Below are 20,713 nucleotides of genomic sequence, written 5' to 3'. Positions count from 1 at the left end.
GCAGCCAAATTTGTGTTATTTTCTGATTGTATGATGATGCATTAGTTTACTATGGCTGACATAAAACACCACGGACTGGAAACTTAATAAAACAGAATTTTCTTACAGTTCTAGAGGCTAAAAGTCCAAGATCAAAGTGTCGGCAGGTTTGGTTTCTTCTGAGACTTCTCTTCTTAGCTTGCAGATGGCTACCCTCTTACTAGCTTTTTACATGCTTGTCCCTCTTGGGCATGTACAGCCGGTGTGTCCAAATTCTCTTTTTAAAAGGATACCAGTCAGATTGGATTAAGGTTCACGCTAAAGGCCTCATTTTAAACACCTTTTAAAAGGCCCTATATCCAAGTAAAGTCACATTCTAAAGTACTGGGGGGTCAGGACTTCAACATAAGAATTTGGGGAGGAACACAATTCATCCCATAATAGACAGCATGCCTAAAAAAAAAAATCAAGAGAATGAACAAAAATGTTATGAGAACTAATATGAGATCAGTAAAGTAGCCAGATACAAAATGAATATGCAAACATCAAGATCTTTATAGCATATTAGTAATGACCTAATGAAAAATGCAATGGAAAAAAGATGCCATCACAATAGGTGCCCATTTTCAGTTTAGGAGTGAGGAAGGGCGCCCTGTGACTCAGGGTTTCATTTGGTCACCTGGGTATAGAAAGAGCACATCTTGCAGCCAGAGTCTCATGAAATATCTTCTGGAAATATCCCTAACTTCTTGTCATTGAACTTCTAACCACAGGAGCTCTGCTGCTGCTGCTGGGTGACACTTGAGTGCCCTACCATCCCTCTGGATCTGCATTCTCTCTTTTTTTTTTTCCAGCTAAGATACATGTCTTCCAAAACCTCCTAGTCCAATCAGCAATGTTCCAATACGGTGACACGTTAACACAGAGAATATTAACCCGCCACCCCAAGAACTTTTCCTCTTGGCAATCACATCTTGAATGCAGAAGCTGGTCTTTACTTTCCATCTATACTATTAAATCCCTTATTTGGGTGATTTCCACAGAACAAAGAGACTCTCTATCCTAAAGGACTGTTGATGTTTCCATTTCATGTCAGATAGAAATTGCTTGCAGCTTGAAGAAATTAACAAAAAAAGTTAATTACGATAGCAACGTGTAATAAAATTCAAACAATATAGATAAATCAAAAGTCTTTGTTCATCCCTTAATTCCATTCTTCTCCCCAGAGATGATCACTGTCAACAGCTTGGTGCAATTATTTAAAAAATGTACAAAATTTTATGTGTATGTGTGTGTAGATGTATGCTTGTGAATATATACATACACACACTATATGTATATACTTAAACACACCCACATACACCCCTTAATCCTACATATAAAAACTTCCATCCTCTTAAATTTAAAGGGGATCATACTGTATGTGTTGTCTTTCTACTTGCTTTTTTCTCCCTTAATAATATGTCTTGGAGATCTCGCCATATCACTAAATGTGTGTGGAGAACTTTGCATATGTGTATCTACTTTTTAACTGCTATAGAATATATCATGATAAAGATATAATTTACTTCATTTGGTTACTTTTTAACTTCTATAGAGTGTGTCACGGTATGGATGTAATTTAGTTCATTTGGCCAGTCCCCTAGCATGTACTACAAGAGGGGAGAGCCATATTAGACTTTACAGCAGGCTCATTTTCATTAGTGAATTCAGTCTATGTGAGTCTTGCAAACTTTACATGTTGCTGTGACTCTTACTGAACACTTCTTATGTCGAATCAGGATGTCAGTAGAATAGCTACCTAGAGGTAAAATTTCTGGGTCCAAGAGTTTGCCTATTTGCATTTTTAATAGATCAGGTTAAAAATTTTTTTTTAAACTTCTACCCTTCAAGGTTTGAAAGATCTTAGGGCCTGAGGAAGGACAACCCAGACACAGCCCCGTGGTTGCTCTCTGGTTGTCTGTGTGACTTGGTTGCATTATGCAGTTAGTCACAGTTTCCTTCCTCAAACTAGACCTTAGAACCAGGCCCTCGCTTCTCACTCATCTTCCAAATTTAATCTTCCCTGATAGTGAGTTAGCCTCAGGATATTGCTCTTGCTTTTCTGATTCAAGCTCAGAATCTCGATTTACAGTCTGTATATTGGAGGGTGACTGATAAGTGCATAACTTGACACAGCTTAACACAGATCAGAATAAAAAATGTCAGGCTATGTTTTACTCTCTGGCTATCTGTGCCACCTCTCTTAGCCCCGAGTCTGGAGCCTGCTGGGTTCTTTCAGTGGTGTTCCATGTACAAACCTTCCCAAATTCAGGTCCAATTTTTTTTTCCCAACTGCCCCTCGATTACTGTGGTCTGGTTATTTACTCCCTTATTCCACTAGCAGACTCTTCTGCATGAGTGTCTTCCCTATTCTGGAGCAATCCCTCAAATTTGGTCCCTCAGCTGAGACTGGTGTTAGTCTGAGGTTTGAAAGACACTGCTTCCCCAGCCTCTCCCTTCTCTAAGGCAGCATCTCTTAATTTTGCTCTAATAACCAAACACTATTCTGGGTTCCACCAGCTTTCCAGATGGGAACTCAATCCTCTTCAGTTCTAATCAGCTTCCTCAAATACTAATTCACAGTTACAAGGTGGCTGCATTTGCAGTGAGAGTCACTCTAGCCTCCATGAAAATTTAGCATGGAATTGAGAAGGTATAATTAATAAATGCATGTATTTAATAATTATTATGTCATGTAAGTATGGACAGTCAGAAGGAAACAAATAAACCCAAACTGTGACCTCCAGTTTCATGAAGCTTCCATCAGAGACCTATATTACAATCATGACTGAAAAGTGGTACTGAGGACCATGCGGAAGGAAGTGTAGAGAGTCTCAAAGTGGATGTGACCCACTGGTCAGGGTGGGGAAAGGGGCGGCGGGGGCGGCTGCCCTAACAGCATCCCCTATTAATAGTGCTTTTTTGTTTCTGAGTTTTTGCAGAACCAGAACATCTAGGACTCCCAGAGTCTGGTTCAGTGCCCTTTCCACTCCACCAGGTGACCTTGGCCCTCATTTTCTTATCTAAACAAAGAAAGGTGGTCTGGAAGAACTCTCCAGCCCCTTCTAACTCAGCGCTCTTTTTTTCTCTTCCTCCCTCTTATGGGAGACGTATGAGATGACTTGCCAGGAGCACGACCTCTATCCATCTGTTCACCGATTCAGCACATGGTCGCTGAGCAACAACTGTGTGCCAGGTGCAGTGCTAGGGCCCGGAAGCACAGTGGGGTGCAAAGCCTCACGCTGCCTGTCCTCCAGAGTGCGTTAATGGGGCCCTCCCCTTCCCTCTTTAGCCAACTGATATATTTAGAATTTAGATGTGGAGGACTAATCAAAATCAGGAACTCCTCGCGTATACCTGGCCCAGGCCAATAGTTTCAGGTCCCTAATGCACCCTTGGGGAATCCTGCCTCCTCAGTGTTGGTACCTTGCTCACCTTAGGGGCATATATCTTGAAGGGCACAAACGGTGCCAGGGACCACTCTTTCAACATAAAGACTGGCTTGGCACAGATGTTTACTCCATAGAGTTACACATGGACCCCTGGTTGTTGTCCTGGATGGATGCAGGAAAGCATAAACCATTCTGGGTGCAGAGTAGATAGTTCATAAACCTCCAGGGATTTAGTGGGGAGGATGTTGTCCAACCTGAGAGGCCCCGTCAGGAGTGACCTGGGTGAGGCGGAGCTGACGATGGTTCTGTCTCCAGGGAAATCATCCTCCATTGGGCCATGAGACCATACACCAGTAGCTATGATATTATTGTATCCAGTGAGGACTTCCGGTAGGGTAAACATAGTGGGCGGGGAACTGAGAGGTGATAAAGCCCATTCATGTCTGTCTGAGTCAATTAGGAAAAGATTCTTGGAACTGTGTCTTAAAATAAGGGAGGGATGTGAGGGAGGTGAATGTGAGAAACCAAATAGGTGTCTCTTCAGAGAGGTGCCTCTCTGGGTCTCGGGCTTAATTACCTTGCAATTGAAACCATGGCAAGTCCAACAGAACTCAAAGAAAAGGTGTTTTCTTTGACTCTGGGAGGTTTGGTGTCTCCCATTTGTCTCCCAGCTGCTCAGTAAGGGTGAAGTACAGTCCGTGCTGAGGGCACGGAAATGGAGAAGAAAGCCCGGGGAGGGTCCTCTGAGGGCCCTACAACAATTTGAGTCTTTAAATTCAGGAAATTTAGGCATGGAAAATGGGACTTCTTTAAGCCCAAAGAGCTTGAAAAATGAATTTTTAAAGAGACATCTCTATTTTTCCAAGTCTTTGCTCTTTGTCCATACCTGTCCCCACCTCAAAGGGTGCCTTCACCAGTCCTTGCAACACCCCAGGCTGGGCATCAGGCCAGCCTTTCTTAGATGAAATCCAGGCTGCCAGGTCACCCCACCCAGCACTGTTCCCCCAACCCACACCCCACCTCCCCTCTCCTGGGAAACACAAAGGGCTTCTGTGACTCAAGCTAGATCTCACAATCCTCCTCTTTCTTTCTAGCAACACAGAGGAGGACTCGGGGTGTATCTTGAGGCAGTCACCCTGCTTTGTCTCAAACAGCATGGATGTTTCTGCCCCTCAGTCCCTGGGGCCATGTCTCCAGACCTCCATGCTTATTTTACATCAGGATAGACCCTTTTGTACAAACTTCAGGGGTTCCTGTTTGGCTCCAGCTGAAGGGGTGGTCTGTAAAGGAACTGGTATTTACAAAGTATTCACAATGCACCCAGTGTGGTGCGAGCTGTTTTGCATCTGGACCCTTTGCAGATCGTCATGGTGATTCTAGGATGAGGTGCTCTTAACCCAGTTTTACACAACAAGTGTTGGAGGCTCAGAGAAGTGGTTAACTTAAGGTCCCAAAGTCACGTAACTGTTAAGTGGTTGTGATAGGATTTGGGTTTAGAACTGGCTGATGCCAAACTGCTTTTCTGTTATAATTCATTGCCCAGGGTTTGAATCAACTGGCCCTGCTTTTACCAGGTCAAGAGAGATGAGAAATATTCTCTGCTTCTGCTGCTTCTTGTCACCCACCCCCAAGTATCCTGGTTTACACTCATCAGAATCCCCCTTCACTTTGGACACTGATGTGGACTGGTTTTGGGGGTAGGGAGACTGGAGCAGTGTAGGGGGCAGCAGAGAACAGAGCTCTGCCCAGCTTCTCTCACTAACTGGGCCACCTTAAGCATCTTCTTCAGTCTCTAGGCCTCAATTGTAAATGAAAGGCCACAGCTTAGCGGTTAAACACACAGAGACAGAAAAAACAGCGTGGGTCAAATCCCAGCTCTGCCGCTCACCAGCTCTGTGACCTTGGACAAATTGCTAACTCTTTCTGTGCCTCAGTTTCTTATCTCTAACCAGAGGTCATAGTGGTATCTACAGTACTTTATGGGATTGCGGAGAGAGAGTGAAAGAAGTTCAAATGTATAAAGCTCTTAGGAGAGTGTATCCAGCATACATGTATTGCCATGATTGTTAGCTTTCCTAGATGTAAAGATTCCTAAAATTCTATTACTTCCAAGAAATGTTGTGGAAACAGCATAGTTAGAATTTAAGCTAAGTACCGCCACCTTGAAGTTTTCTTCCCTATTTTTTGCCTTTGTGAATGTGAGTGGATGTGAGTGTGAGTTAGCAGGTAGAGATGTGCGTAGATCATGGTAATAATTGTCAGGTTACCCCCTACCTGTGTGTGTGAGACGTATAGATCTTCCTGATATGGCAAAAAGAACAATCATTAAGCATTTTTATAGATTACATGTGTGTAAACCACTGAACTTTGAGCCCATTCACTAGTCTCCAAAAGTTATCTGGGTAGAAAATATATAGTGGTGGGTAATTTGGGCCCCAAACATCCATAGAGACAATCATTTAGGCACATCAGGGATGAGAAAATTGAGGATGAGAATAACTAGAATAACACAGTAGGACACACTAACCACCTCCCAAAATTTTAGACCTAAAGGAATAAATTAACCAATACAGAAGACACATGTGTGTGTGTGTGACACAGAGGACTGAGAAGGGAAAGGTAGATAATGGATTTTACTCATTTCTCTGCAGTGCTTGCTTAGCACAGGTGCTGGCTTAGTAAGAGCTCTTCTGAATGAGTGAAGCAGAAAGTATGGGGGATGAGGAGTTGCTGAGCTGTGAAAATCTGGGGGACCCTAGGCTAGGCTACCTCTGTCTAGTAGAACTATATATATTTACGTAAAGGTGAGTCACACTTATGATTTTCAATTCTCAGTTTTTTAGTAGCCACATTTTAAAGGCAAAAAGGAAACATGATTAATATTAACTTTTTAATCAAATATGTCTAAAATATCAGTTCAATATGTAATCAATATGAACCATTATTAATGAGATACCTTACATTCTCTTGTTTATACTGAGCCTTGGAAAGCCAGTATGTATCTTGCAGGCAGAGCACATCTCAGTTCAAACTAGCTACATTTCAGTAGGTGCATATGGCCAATGGCTCCCATACTGGACGGCATAGACCCAAATCCTCTGGAGCATCTATCTGTTAAATCAGCCAGAACATGAATTGCTTCCTGCGTGTCCAGAGTGGAAGGAGGGAAAGAGGGAAATCATTCCTCTGAGGAATCAAGAGGAAGATGGGCTTCCTCCATGTGCCCCAAATATGCATCACTATACTCTTAACTTTCATGGAGACCACAGTCTCCCCCTCAACCCTTCCCTGGTGTCTTGCCAATGGGTTTCATCCCTGGACAAGTTCACTATGGATTCAATGTGACCAAAGAAATAACAGTAGAACGTTGTTGGGGTGAAAGGGTTATACCCAACTTTATTTCCACGGTGGCAGGTCACTCACTAGAATCCCATCCACTCAGAATGAGTCTGCTTGCAGCAAGTGGGTGTCTGCCTCTGGGCCTCTCTGCCCCTGCGGCCGTCTCAGTCTCTGTCCTCGGTGCTGCCATCACTCCAGTCTTGTCCATGCTCTTCTGCAGCTTTGCAGCCATGCTACTGTGTTGCGCAGAGCACTGGGAGGAGCTCTATATAAAGTCAATAACAATGTGTAGCCCACACATGTGTAGTGAGCTAGCCCACCAGGGCCAGGTGAGAATCCTGGCCATAGGAACCTTCACTTTATCCATACCTGGAATCTATGACTTCCAGGTGGGCGTACTTTTGCTGATGCATGACTATAAATCGTGCCACCAGTGAATGGGCTTGTCCATCCCCCAGTAGCAGCCCTGTACATGCTCCGTGACTTTTTTCTCTATCCTATTTGCTGTTAACTCTTTTGATGTGAATGAAAACATTCTATATGGAGGACAAATAGAGTGGAGAATAAAGCCAACTTCTGGTTCTGGTAGTGAGAGTAAAGCATATGTTACAGGCTCTAAGCAAATTCCAGTTTTACCAGAAAAACTGATATTATAAGGGTGTTCATCGATTAAGGGAAGTGCTTGTGTTGCAGGGAAGCCATCGCTCGCACTCTGCAGTGGGCGTCCTTGTACCTGGCTGCCTGGCAGGCACCTTCCCTTGTTTGGTAATGAGTTCCTTGATTTTCCTTTCAGGACCAACCCTACTCCACTGCAACTCAAGCTTGACCATTATTTTCTCTCTCCTGGGACCCTAAATTTTTAGGGGAGTGATGTAAGAATGGGAAACAATTGGAGCCATTTCATGTGAAGAGAGTACCCTTGAGTTGCTCACTGCTCCTTGCCTGGTGCCCGTCATGAAGCAGAGTTGTCCAGCTTTTCCTTCTTTTCTCCTTCAATTCCACAGCCTTCCAGGAGGTTAGCTGGCATCTGCTTCTGTTCCTCTCAACCAGGTGCAACCAGATGTGCACTTTGAGCAGCAGGTGGGCTGCAGCCGGCTGGAGTGAAGGCAAAGGATCAAACCAGAGGTTCCCTTTCTAGCCTCCAGTGGTGCAAGGGTGGGAGAGGCCTCACGCACTGTTTGCAGAGCTTTTCCTCATCTCTTCTTTCCTTTTTTGTGATGTTGCTGGGAAGTATGAGCCCCATGCTCTAGATCCATGTGGCCTGCCCAGGGTTCAGAGGTGGCAGGTCTCTAAATCTTATCCTTTAGAACCTTAGGACTCTTGATTTTTTTAAGAATTGGAAGGGATCTTAGAGTGAACCCCAGAGAGGGCTGTGAATTGCTGCAGAGCTAAGCTAGGACCTGCTCTCTGAGCTTCCAGGACAGTCTGGTTCTCCCAGCACCACCAGGGAGCTTCTTAGAACAGCAGAATCCTTGAGTCAGAATCTGCATTTTATCAGACTGATTCCAGGGGCTTCTATGCACGTGAAGTTTCAGAAGCAGTTTTGAATACCTCATATGGTATTAGTCTTCTGCTTGACTATGTCAATACATCAAGGTTCAGTTTCTAGTTGGGTTGGGACACTATCCCTTCTTGAGAGCTTCCATTTTGAGTCACTTTTGAGGAGAATCCCTTCAAAATGTGAAATTTAAGTTCTTCAGGTCTTTTCAACAAAAGCCATCTGTGTGTTAGACCTGAGGTCTTCAAAGCTAATAAATTACAGAGATACTTGCCTGTTGCTAATGGAAAAAATCGCCCCCAATGCAGTTGAGAACCCGAGTATAACTTTTGACTTCCTCAAAACTTAACTACTTAACTACTAATAGCCTACTGTTACCCAGAAGCCTTACCACTACCCTCAGTAAGCCCTCCATCTGCCCAGAGATGCCGCCCTCTCTCCCTTCTGCCTGAGTCAGTCTTGGTTATGGTGATGGTGGAACTGAGCTATAGGAAGAATGAGATGGCCCCAGCTGCAAGACAGGAGGTGCACAAAGGCTCGGAATAAAGCCTTTATACTGTGTAACATAGCATTCTTACAATAAAGTAAGCTAGAGATGCTAGAGGAAAGAAAATGTCTTTCAAGTTGTTGCACATCTCCAAAAAATTTTCCAATATATTTACTGAAGAAAAAAAAAATCCGTGCAGAAGTAAACCCATGCAATTCAAACCTGTGTTGTTCAAGAATAACTGTACGAGGTTAATAGGTGGATTTGCCAATTTGTTGCCCTAGGAACAATGGCTGTTTGAGTGTCCTGATATGATCCTTCTGCCCCTCACTCATGGATGGCTTAGGCTCTTGCTCCCAGGAATTTACAATTTAGTTGGAGAGATAAGATCATTCTCAACTATATGTTATGGGTGAGCAAAACAAAGCCCAGGGAGGTGGAGGTTCTTGCTGATCTCAGGCCCTGGCCTAGGCCAAAGGGTCGGGAGACACTGGGAGGTCCAGGTCACAGCGGGAGCCTGGAGCTCTGTGCAGAGCCAGTGTGCAATGCTAGGGAAGTCTGTCCACAGGTGCGGGGCCTGGCCTCAGCTGCCACGGCATCCTCCAAGGAGGGCGGGAAGCAGGGTCATGAGCCAGTGTCAGCCAAGGCCCGTCCGGAAGGAGAGAGGAGAGGGCAGCCCACACACTCAGAGCCTATCATTTACAGTGTTTTATATTCTTACTAGCCCTTGTGAGGTAGATATTATGACTGATGTTTACAGGTAGAGAAGACAAGGATAATGGAGGTTGGAAAATTCACATAAGATCACTAGTACCAGTGCCCCTTACCCTGCTAGCTGCCCGGAGAGATGCCACCCTCTCTCCCTTCTGCCTGAGTCAGGCTTGGTTTTAGTGATGGTGGAGCTGAGCTATGGGAAGAGATGAAAAATGGCCCCAGGTAAAGGACAGGAGGTGTGCGAAGGACAGCACGGTGCTGAGCATTACTCCAGAACTTCCTGTTTGCTGTGGCTGCACAGACATCTGCCCCACCTCTGGGACCCTGAGCTAAATGTCAAGAACGGCTGCAAGGCTAAGACCAGGGAGAGAACTCATGTTTGGACTGAGGAAAGGCTGGAGAGAGAGAGTGTGCAGAGGGAGGTCCAGAAGGGAGGACACCTCTCAGAGACGGCCTGCTTCCTCACCCCTCAGCCTGTCTGGTGACTCAGGTCAGGGATTAAGACCCGCTTGGCTCTTTCCCCTGGTGGGCCTGGCAAGGGAGCACTGGATTGCAGAGCCAGGCTGCTGCTGTCCTCGGGCCTCCAAGGACAGAAGCTTTGGGTGACCCTGACTACCTCCAGGGCACACAGAGCGCCCTCCCAGCTGCTGTTCTGGGCCTTTACCTCCTCAGCACGGCCCTGAGCATTCCTCCAGAACTTCCTGATTGCCTGTGGCTGCACAGACATGGCTGGTCCCCCCCGGGGTCATCTGGCGAGACCCAGGGCACGAGGTGGGAGTCAGCTGTGCTCTCTCTCCACCCACACATGGGTCCTCTGGGACCACTTCTACTGTACCTCAAGGCCGGTGGAGCAGAGAGGCCCTGTTCACAAGAAGGTCAAGGTGACCCAGAAGGGCTTGTGGCCAAGAACCTTACTTTTTTTTGATTTGTCGACTTTCCACAAAGTCCAAGTAAGTGATGACTTCAGGACGTGGCATTCCAAAGAAAACTGGAGAGAAGAACAAAGTCTTCTTGGGGAGATGGAGAGAAAGCCCACAGAGGGTGAGGTCTTTGAGTGTCACAGTGGGCAAAGCCCCCGTGCTATTTATTTACTTATGTGTGCCTGCTTGGTGGGTGCTGGGCCTGCAGGAGCTGTCAGCAGAGAGAATGTTCCTGGAGGGCGGGGGGCTAACCCAACACCAGTGCTGGGAAATATCCAACAGGTGGGCCTGGAAAATGTTCTTAGGGCAAAACAGAGTTTTCCGTGTGGCAGCTACGCTTTCCACACTAAGAGGGCAAAGACTGAAGGGTCTGGCTGCCCTAATGAGCCTTGGGCTGTTCACTGCATGCCCATCTGGTCATTGACTAGATTGTTGCAACAACTATACCCGTGCATGAGAACATGCTTTTTAAGCAGAGGGGTCAGAGCAAAAAGGAACAAGATGCAAAAGAAAGAGGACATTTTGCCTACACAGCTGTGTTCTCTCTATCATCCTTGGTCTCTCAGGGGTGCTGTTTTCCAACAGTTTGGGCTCCTTCTTGCCCAGAGAGGCTGGTCCTTGCCTTCTGTATCACCTGGGATCCCTTCCCTGGGTGAGATCCCTTGCCCAGTCTGGCCTATGGAAGCCCCAGGAGGAGATCAGAGGGCAGGAGGGCAGGAGTCTGTCAGTGTGTTTTGGGTCTGCTTCTGAGAATCTGGCAGTAGCTGTCAGTGCCAGACTTTACCAAGAGGTCCATTTGCTGCGCTGCTCTCTACTTTGCCAAACACACAGTTTTGGCTCCCGGGGGCTTCCTGGAACACATAGTTTGTCCTTTCGCTGCCTCAGAGCCACTATTGCTAGGTTCTAGGTGTCTTGCCCACGTCCTTCCATAACAAGTTTCTTATTAACATTATTGCTGCTCTTGATAACCTCTCCCAGGAACACACTGGCGTTATCCTTGTGCATGCTGGCAATCTGAAAGATGCTGTGGGCAAGGAGGAGCAGTGAGTATGGTGCAGAGGGCTGAGCTGTGCATGAAAGCATTTGAAACCTCCTGGCGCACAGGGAGTGCAGGGTAATGAGCAATGAGCTGTGCCCTGGGTGGGGACAAAGGTGGTAAGGGGAAGCTGGGAAGGCAGGCAGGATGTCACAGAGATGCGCTGCCCGGATGGTGGCCTCCTGCTGACACCAACTTCAGGGTCTGCCTCAGCCAGAGAAGCGCCTCCCCTGAGGTCAGCCCTGATGCGAGCGGCCTGACTCAGCAGGCAGGAATATAAAGGCCTAGGTATTTCAGCTCCGTGTGGGAATATACTGCCTGTACTCCCAGATGGCTGAGGCTTTGCTCAGCTCCTCTGCACAGCCCTGCATCCATCCTGCACTCAAACTCCATCCAAACTCTCTGCTTCCCAAGAACCCAACCTGCAACAGATTAAGTGTTGACGAATTTATAGGACATTAAGTCAACTGGATTTTGTGTGTTGCAAGTTGCTTTCAAGCAGAGGAACTTCCAGAGGACACAAGAGAATGTGAGAGCTAATTTCTGATCAGGGATGAAAGGCGAGTTATTGAAATTGAAAGGCGAGTTATTTGAAATTGAGTCTGTTTCGTTTCTTGCTGTTTTTCTAACCAAAAGAACATTTAGGAGGCAAAACTGTGGAAGACAAGGTTTATAGAAATTCAAGTTTGATGAGTTTGAAATGTGTATGTGTATTCTCTGGGGCAACCTGATCCATGCCCTGGACTTCTCTCATCCTTTATTAGACTCCTATATCCTGTTCTGGTTGTTTCCTTAGAATCCAAGTGGGTGGCTTGTTTAAATATGGTTCCACCCTGTACCATCCCAGTACTGCCTCAGAGGTAACAGGAAGCAGTCAAGAAAATATTAGCATCCACCCACTCAGAAGGGGGTAATGTTATCAGAAGGTGGTATCAGATCCCTGGCAGAGATGTTAGAAACTATCAGAACCCAAGGTCAAGGTAAGGGAGGGTTGCAGCATCTTCCCAGGTGATGATCAGTTAAGTCCACCCAGACAGAGGTAATTCCTACTGCCAGACGCATCTGACTAAAGTGACACATCTGATAAAGTTCCTCTGTGACTTCAGTCACACCATCTGGCTTTAATTGTATTTCCCCAGCAATCTCCCTGCCTCTGGTCTTGTCCATCTCAAACCCATTGTAGCTACTCTTACCATGTCCACGGTTCTATAATACAGTGTTGGCCTTTGCTTATAACACTTCCCTATCTCACACCTCCATGTCTTCCTATCAGATGAATTAGCACTGTGTTCTCTATCCACTCCCAGACCTGCCATTAGCTTCAGGTTAGCCCATGGGTGGGTGTTTCACCCTATGCTATAAGCCCCGCTATAAACCCCTTTAACCCCTCGACAAAACCAGCTTGTGTATTTTTTGGCTCATAATTGGCTCAGATGAATGCATTTCTCTCATTTCTCTTCTCCCTTTCCATATTGGGGAGGGAGATAGCACACTGAAACCAAGATCTAAATGGCTTTTGGGGCACATGGGGAGAGAATCAAAAGAAATTACTTCGATACTTTCCAAGTCATGTTTAATGGCTTCATACTGGCTAATTCTTCCCCAAGTCTGGCCAGCTCAGGAACCCATTTTCTGATGAAAAAAATCAAAGGAAACATACTTCTCAGTTTTCAAAATTTTATTGAGATGTTGGAGAGAAACAACCAACATATACGTTCTTCATGTCGTCACAGTTGGATTTTATCCACAGGATAGGATCTCCTCTGGCACTGATCTCACTTCACGTCTCTTTGGTACTCCCCTTCCGAGTTCTTGGCTGCCTGGTGTGGTCTGAAGCCCGGCACAGCAGAGCCCGTGGGTGGGATCACAATGGGAGCTGTGATTGCGTTTGCCTGGCGGGGAGGGACATAGTTGCAACAGGGACACCAGTTAGAACACACTCATTCAGCCTCTTGCTGCCCACACGGGAATGTAATCAGAAATGAAGTCCTCAGGCTGAGTGTCAGGCTCCCGTGAGACTTAACCCCAGCAGGGGCGGCCTGGGACATCCAGCTCCCCCACGCTGGCCTGCTCATCCCTCACCATCATCTCGCTTTCTACTCTTCAGGCTGCCCTTCTGGTATTTTCTCTTGTTGCCACCTCTCTTGACTCCCTTGTGAGGAGCCTGGCTCTTGCCCCCCCTTGTGCCATGGCTCTTTGCCTTGCAGCTGGTCGACATTGTAGTTTCTGCCAAAGTGAGGGGCTTTGCAGTGCCCAGAGGCCCCGAGTGCGGGGTATTTAAGGCCTTGGCCATTGTGACTCTGCAGGGGCATGGCCTAGCAGCTGGGTGGGGTCCCACTGTGATGTCACTAGCTTTTTTACCCTTTGATCATAGATGTGAAATAAGGTGGCCCCTTGAAACCAGCTCAAGGCTACCCTCAATTTTGAGGTCCTTTTGATGGTAAATGAAGCTTTCCAGACAGGTGTTACTGAGCAACTAAATTCCAGTCCTATACTGGGCCATCTGGGGAGTACCAGAGACCATTAAATACAGTACCTTCTGTCTGTAGGGAATTTAATGGTTGTTGAATGTGGGGATATGCATGTGGGTTTGAGTCTGTCTTACAGCACTGGGATATAAATGATTTCTGTAAGGACATGACTTTAGGAAATCTGATTCAGTATGATCCAAATACAAATATTCCTTCTCTTCCATGCAAACCAGGATTGCTCAGCCTCGGCACTGCAGACACTATGGGCTGAGTAATTTCGTGGGGGTGTTTGGGTTGGCTGCAGGGTCAGCCGTCCTGGAGTGAGGACAGAGCAGGCTGAGCATCGGGCCCTGCTGTCTGCCTCTGTTTCTCTTTCCATTGCTACCCAGGGCTGCTGAGCCAACAGCATGGTGTTAGAACACCATGAGTTCATCCCTAAGCCTTAGTGGAGCTGGAGAACCGGCTCTTTCTTGAGACTTGGCTGCTAATCCAGGCTGCTGTCTCCTCACCTTGAATTCTGCTCTTTTTCTTTCTTTTTTTTCCCTGGAAGAAACAGGGCACAGAGTGGCTATTAGAGCTACTTCCAATAACCAAGCACAGTGATTCCTTTGTACTCTGTACAGATAAAGCTATATCCTCTGTACTCTGGCTTCTTAGCTTTTCTTCCTCTTGATGAAGGGAAATAGATATCTTCAGATAGCCATTGAGATGGGAAGAGAGAACTGAAGTCCTGACCTTGTTAGAAGAGGCGCTATTAGCCCCTTCTCTCTTGGGGCTGTGTTATCTTCCTGGAGACAGTGGATGGATGGAACAGTGTCTTCATCTCCTAGAGGCACTATAAAAAAAGCTTGGAGGCCAGTGCTCCTAAAGGCCCCTGTCTTAGGCTACGAAGGGGCAAGCTCTGGGCGTCGCTGCTTTGGAAGTCAGATCTCTAGCTGGGTCCCATCTCATCTCTCCAATTCAAAATCACTCTATTAATTTTCCTGGGGAGTCCAGTGGACATCTTCCCAGGGTTGGATCTTCCCAGCAGGCCAGGAATTGGGGCTCATTAAGAGGGAACATGGAAAAGTTGCTGACAGTCCTTACACATGCTGATGACTCAGTCTGAATCCCTCTCTGTAACCTAAGTCTCTCCAGATGTTGGCCTCAGCTGGGAAGTAGGGACCTTCTGCCCTGTTCACAAGTGTGCGCTGCCCTCCTCGCTCTGGCTGCTGCTGCTGGTCAGGCAGGTAAAGGGTGCTCGGGGGAAGGCTTTGGGGGTGGGAAGCTGTGGAGAGAGGAGTCTTACTAAGGGGCAGAGCTCTCTGGGCTCAGAACTCATCTGGTGTCTCCAGTAGGGAATAAAGAGAAACCAGAGCCCAAGGCCAATGGGTAGTTTTCAGAGAAAAAGGAAGGAGGAACCTCAACTCCGTCTTTTTACCCATTTCTGGGAAACAAGGGAGTATCTTGATTCTGAGGATATTTGGGTTCTGCCTGAAGATGTGTTGGGCTTTCTTTCCAGGCCTCCCTCCTTTGGGAGGCCAAGGGGCTTGTCCAAGGGCTCAGCCAGGAGAGCAAGAGCCATGCTGGACTCGGGAAGACTGCTCACCTCCACCTCCCCATACTGCCTCTTCTACGGGACTTACAAGTAGGTCTGACCTTGACTTTCCATTCCATTCACCTTTTCTGTCTTACGTGTGCTGGAAGGATCACAATGAAGGGATCTAACACTAAAGGGAGAGGGGGAACTGAGGAAGGAAGTGAGTTTGTAGAGGCCGAGTGTAAATCTGGAGGTTCTGTGGACAAATTTAAAATTCTCATTTGGAGAGAATTTGAACTTTCTTTTTTGCTGTTGTAAATTTTGGACTTATTAAAAACTATTTGATTATTTCCATTCCTTTTGTCATCACTGACAATAAGACCACATGGTGTAGTAGTACACAAAGTAGATCCAAATTTTATGCTTCAGAAGGTGCCAAATAAAGTTTTCACAATAACCACTCCCCTGACCCTACTGACCTTAATTGTCATCTGTAATTTAATGAAGAAGCTGTCCCTTCCCAGAATATGCTGGGCATAGAGTCATAGAGTTCCCTTCACATAAAACAAAAATAGGGCTATATCCTAGGGCAGTAGAAAAGGGTGTTATGGTATGAAAATATCGCATGTATTAAATCATTTGGCTTTGTGTGGTCTTTAGGAACAAATGTGTTTTATCCATCTACCAACTTGAGTAAGGAGCTTTTGAGTTGGGATGGTTGCTAGAGAACAAATTCATAATAAATAGGTCTGGGGTTGAAGGGTAATTTGGCCACAGTCACAAGTTATAGGCAAAGTTGGGTCTCAAGCCCAGATCTCCTAATCCCCAGTCCAGGCTTCCTGCCACCGCACCATGAGGCACTACTGTTGAGATTTCTGGCCTCTTTTTTTCTGTGTTTTTTTATTTTTTCCTGCTTCTTTCTTCTCATGTTCTAAAAGCCACATGCCAGGGGCCCTTGCCCTCTTGAAATCATCCCACCCACCAAGACGATCATCATAAAGTTTGAAGACACCTGGCCCTAGGTAAGGGACAAGAGCTGCCACCGAAAGGGGCTAAGGACCTGAGAGACAGACTGAAGTTTCCACACTTGAAGGTCAATGACTTCAAAATGGGTGATTTTGAGGCATTGTGACCAACTTCCAGTAGGCACATTGGCCAAAGGAGACACTCAATATTTCTGGATTATTTTTTTAACATAAATGCCTGTTAGAACTACTGATCAAGTTTGGGTCAGGAGAGAGCATCACACAGTCCAATGACAACTCTCCGACTTGATGTCCTGGGACTCTACTTCCTGTTCTTGTGATCAACTGGTGGGAGGGTGGGGGGAGAAGAAGAGGAGATAGGTTTATTTGCCTCTTAAGAATCTTGAAAAATGGAACAGGAAAACGCTTGCCTGACAGTATAATTGCCTATTTGGTTTCCACCTTGGTTTTTTGGCAGAATCCTCATATATGGAAAAGTAGATTTAGTTGTATTTATACTAAAGAAAAGGAACAAAGTACCCCCCTCGCTGCTTTTCCTAGTTCTGGAATTCTGTGCTCCAAAGTTCAAAGGTTTGGTGACACATTGCTACTCACACTCTGTTCTGGGGCAGCAAGGATGACTTGGCTAGTTCATTCTTCAAAACAAAGCCTTCATTTTCAGCAAAGACCAAAGAAAGACCCAGATTCTTTGAGTGTTGCAGTGATTAGGTTTTATTGGTCAAGTTCCCAGTGCCGGGTAGCCTTATGTTTGTTTTGGGAGGAAATGTGGAAGGTAATACCACTGAGGTATTCTGGAGTTCTGGCAAGAACTGTGTCACCATGCAGAAATACTGTTTTCTTTGTGGACCACTGTCCTATGAGAATAATAGTGATACTTTCTTCATACTATAAGGAAGCAAAGACAAAATTGAGGTTACAAAGTTCCCTGGTTAGGGTGGGAGAGTCTCAGGAGGTTCTTCAGGTGGGCACACGAGGCCACTCTGACGTTTCCCAGGTGTTATTTTGTTACCCTTTAGCTATGGTTAGACCCGGCTTACTTGCTGCTTCCTGTGAGGCCTGCTCTGGGTAAGTCATGTCTCCAGACCCAGCTACATTATTTGTAGGGCCCAGCACAGGATAATTATGCTGGTCTGTTAAAAATGCTTTTTAAACAGAAAAAGTGACAGCAGAGCATAAACCAAGTCTCCTGAGCACAGGGCCGTTTGTGACGGCACAGGTCCCGAGCCTACAAAGCCTACCCTGTCCCTTCTCACTTAGGCACTTCTAATAGTAAAAGCTACATTTAATAGTAAAAGCTACATTGAAAGATCCCTATCTCGTTCTTCTTTGTAGTCTAGTAGAGCTGGACAATGTCTCACTCATACGGGGGTTTGAAGAATACTTGCAAATGGCTTGCTTGTCACTGAGGCCAAGTCATGTGCCCGAAATTGAATGAAGCCACTTCAGTAATGGCTCCAGCACTGCCCCCTCTAGCGCCTCCTCACGCAGCCACTCCTGCACGTCCGCAGGACCGCACACCCAAGAGCATGACAGTCGCTGCCCTCTTCTCTCTCTCCCCCATGCTCTCTCCTGGGTGGTGCTTTCTGCTGTGCTCCAGGAGGAAGCCCACTGAGTCCAGGAGGATGTACAGCACTGCTATATTCTAGGGTAGCTGCCCTCAGCTGTGGCAGATGTTAGAAGCCCAAGGTGGGCTTTCTGGCTGTTTATCTGAAGGTGGCCTTCTGAGCCTTGAGATGGGGGAGAGGGGACTTATAAACAAACTAGGCCACTAGTAACTTGGCCTTGGCCTTCCACTTGCAGGGATGTCACAAAGGCCACATGAGGTCAGCGACCAAATCTACAGGAGCAGGGCAGAGCAGAGAGATTGGGAAGATTTTCCTCAATATTTAGTCAGACTGATTTTCTGGATCCAAGCCTCTCAACCTACTAAACTTGCACACATATTTTAAAAAAAATATTTCTCCTGATCTTAAAAATCTTCTTTTAGTTAAAACCAGAAGGACGTGGACCTAATGAAAATCCTATTATTTTACTAATGAGGAAACTAAATGCCCAGTTGGAGATTACTTCCTTGCACACTTCAGGAAATGGCTCAAGGACACATAGATACAAAACAGTGGAGATGGAAGTTAAATCGGCACCTACTTAATTTTAGTGCTTGTCTCCTAATATATTTGCTGTCATGGTAGGGAGGGAGAGGGAGATGGTCAATCACGTAGGGGTGATATCTGTAACTTAAAGTTTGCCATGGAGAGAGGGATGAACAAAAGGCTTGAATATTAAAGCCCAGAGGAGACTGACCCAAGTCAGTGATGGGAATGGAGAAGAGTAGGTGGGTTATTACATGAGGTGACTGATAAGATGTGGACAGCTCTGAAGGGAAGGTTTGAACCCTAGACTTCCTCCCTGACTGAATGACTGCTAGGTACAGGAGCAGGAACTCTAATGGGACAAAAGGTACTAGTTTTTGTTTTGTACCAGTTGAGCTGTCTACTAGATGTTCAGTGGACATTGAATATAGGTAGCTATAGCCCAGAAGAGCAACTGGGGCTGGTGATGTAGGTTTGCGTCTTGGCTAAGTAGAGTTTTGTGTGGTAGGATATATGGGAATACATGAGATGGTCTCAGGACAGAATTATGGGATTCATCCTAGGACACACTTATGGGATTCATCAATCTTTGGGCTTCTCAGAGAAGAGAGCTGAAGAAGGAGACTATGCAGAAGAAAACTCAGGGGAGAACAGAATTGCAAAGTAACAGTGAGGAATTCAATTATGGGAGATGCCAAACCTGGGGTAATCGTAACACTTATTGGGGACCTACTAAGTGTCAGGCATTCTGCACAGCAGTTGAGGAGACTCACCTCACTTTTCAGTCCTTACTTTGTTTGACCTTGTGGAATATTTGATAATTAGGTTCCTGCAGAGACAAGGTAGGGGATGTGGTCAGGAACACAATGGATAGAAAAGAGACAGGAGGTGAGGTAGGGGAGGGGGGAGGTTGTTTCCACCTTTCCCTTTTCATAGACAAGCTTTTCAGAAGAGGAGGTTTTCTCCAGTCATTACTGTTCTGCCATAAAGAATGACAAGTCTTCTCCTTATTTTTCTAGGCCCATTTTACCCACGTGACCTCCATCCTAACTGACCTCGACCTCCTCCTTCAGCCATAGGCAAGTCTGTAGTTTGGGATGGACATTCAGTCCTGATTGGCCTTTGTTATTTTATCTGTGTGCCTTCCTTCAGGGAAGTTACACTCTGGGAGTAGAAAGTCAAAATAATAGCTAATGCTGGAAGAGTGCCAGGAATTGGTAAATACTCTAGAGACATTAGCTCATTTATTTAATCTTTGCATCAACTCTAAGAGGTGGGTACTATTATTGCTGTGTTCCAGGACCAGTGTGGTTGAGTAACTTGCCCAAGGTACCACAGAAGGAGCTGGATTCCCTTGTATAAGATATTAGAATAATTTCTCATATAGGATTGTTTCTTATGTATTTTGTATTTTTTTTTAATTTTAATTTTTGAGTACTTATCACTGAGATAGGCAAAAGAGATTCCCAGTAATTCCTTGACAGTTGAGAGGTGGATCCTTATTATTTATCAGAACAAAGCTCTTGAATAAGGATATTTTGTTCACAAAGTGAGAATTTACTCAGGCTGTTGCTATGTGTGGGGGGGAGGGGGACCCCATGTTGGTATGTACCCAGACTGGTGAGTTCTCAGGCATATTTTAATCATAGTTTGGATCCCATGAAAACATTTTTTTTTGCCCATCCCTCACAGTGATCCATGCCTCCAAGCATGCATAGGAAAGAGAACAGAAACACAAAGGGCTAGAGATTAGGTTAGGGAGATAGCTGCAGATCCTTGACACAAATTTGGAAGAATAAATTGGTTGCTCTGCCAAGCTATCTCTAGGACATAATATCATGATCATAGATTCCAATCTCTAGTTTAAAGGTTGAGTACTTTGGGAGTGAAAGCAACCTGGTTGTTAGTAACTTTTGACCAGAAGACATGGAATAAACTAAACTCAACTTCACAGGTATGTGCCAACTATTAAAATAGAACTCTGCTTTCCTCTTTTCTCTCTTCTCAACCTTGTTGCCCTCCCCAGGATCAAAATCTTAGGTCTTATGTTAAAAGAACATTAGGGGTACTGCAGAATTCCCTGCCTCTTAGTATCTGTGAGATGTAGGACATTAGAAGGATTATGGGAAATGCTTGGATTATCACCTCCCTTGACCCCATGTGAGGCTGGTCCTTTTGGAGGGGATGAACTAGTACAGCCTTTGTTTAGGAAGTGTGCTTGAAACTAGGCTTTAAAGGAA

Source organism: Manis javanica, chromosome 12 (assembly GCF_040802235.1).
Source record: "Manis javanica isolate MJ-LG chromosome 12, MJ_LKY, whole genome shotgun sequence".
Lineage (NCBI taxonomy): Eukaryota > Metazoa > Chordata > Mammalia > Pholidota > Manidae > Manis > Manis javanica.
The sequence above is the reverse complement of the archived record's forward strand: the minus strand, read 5'-3'. Positions refer to the sequence as shown.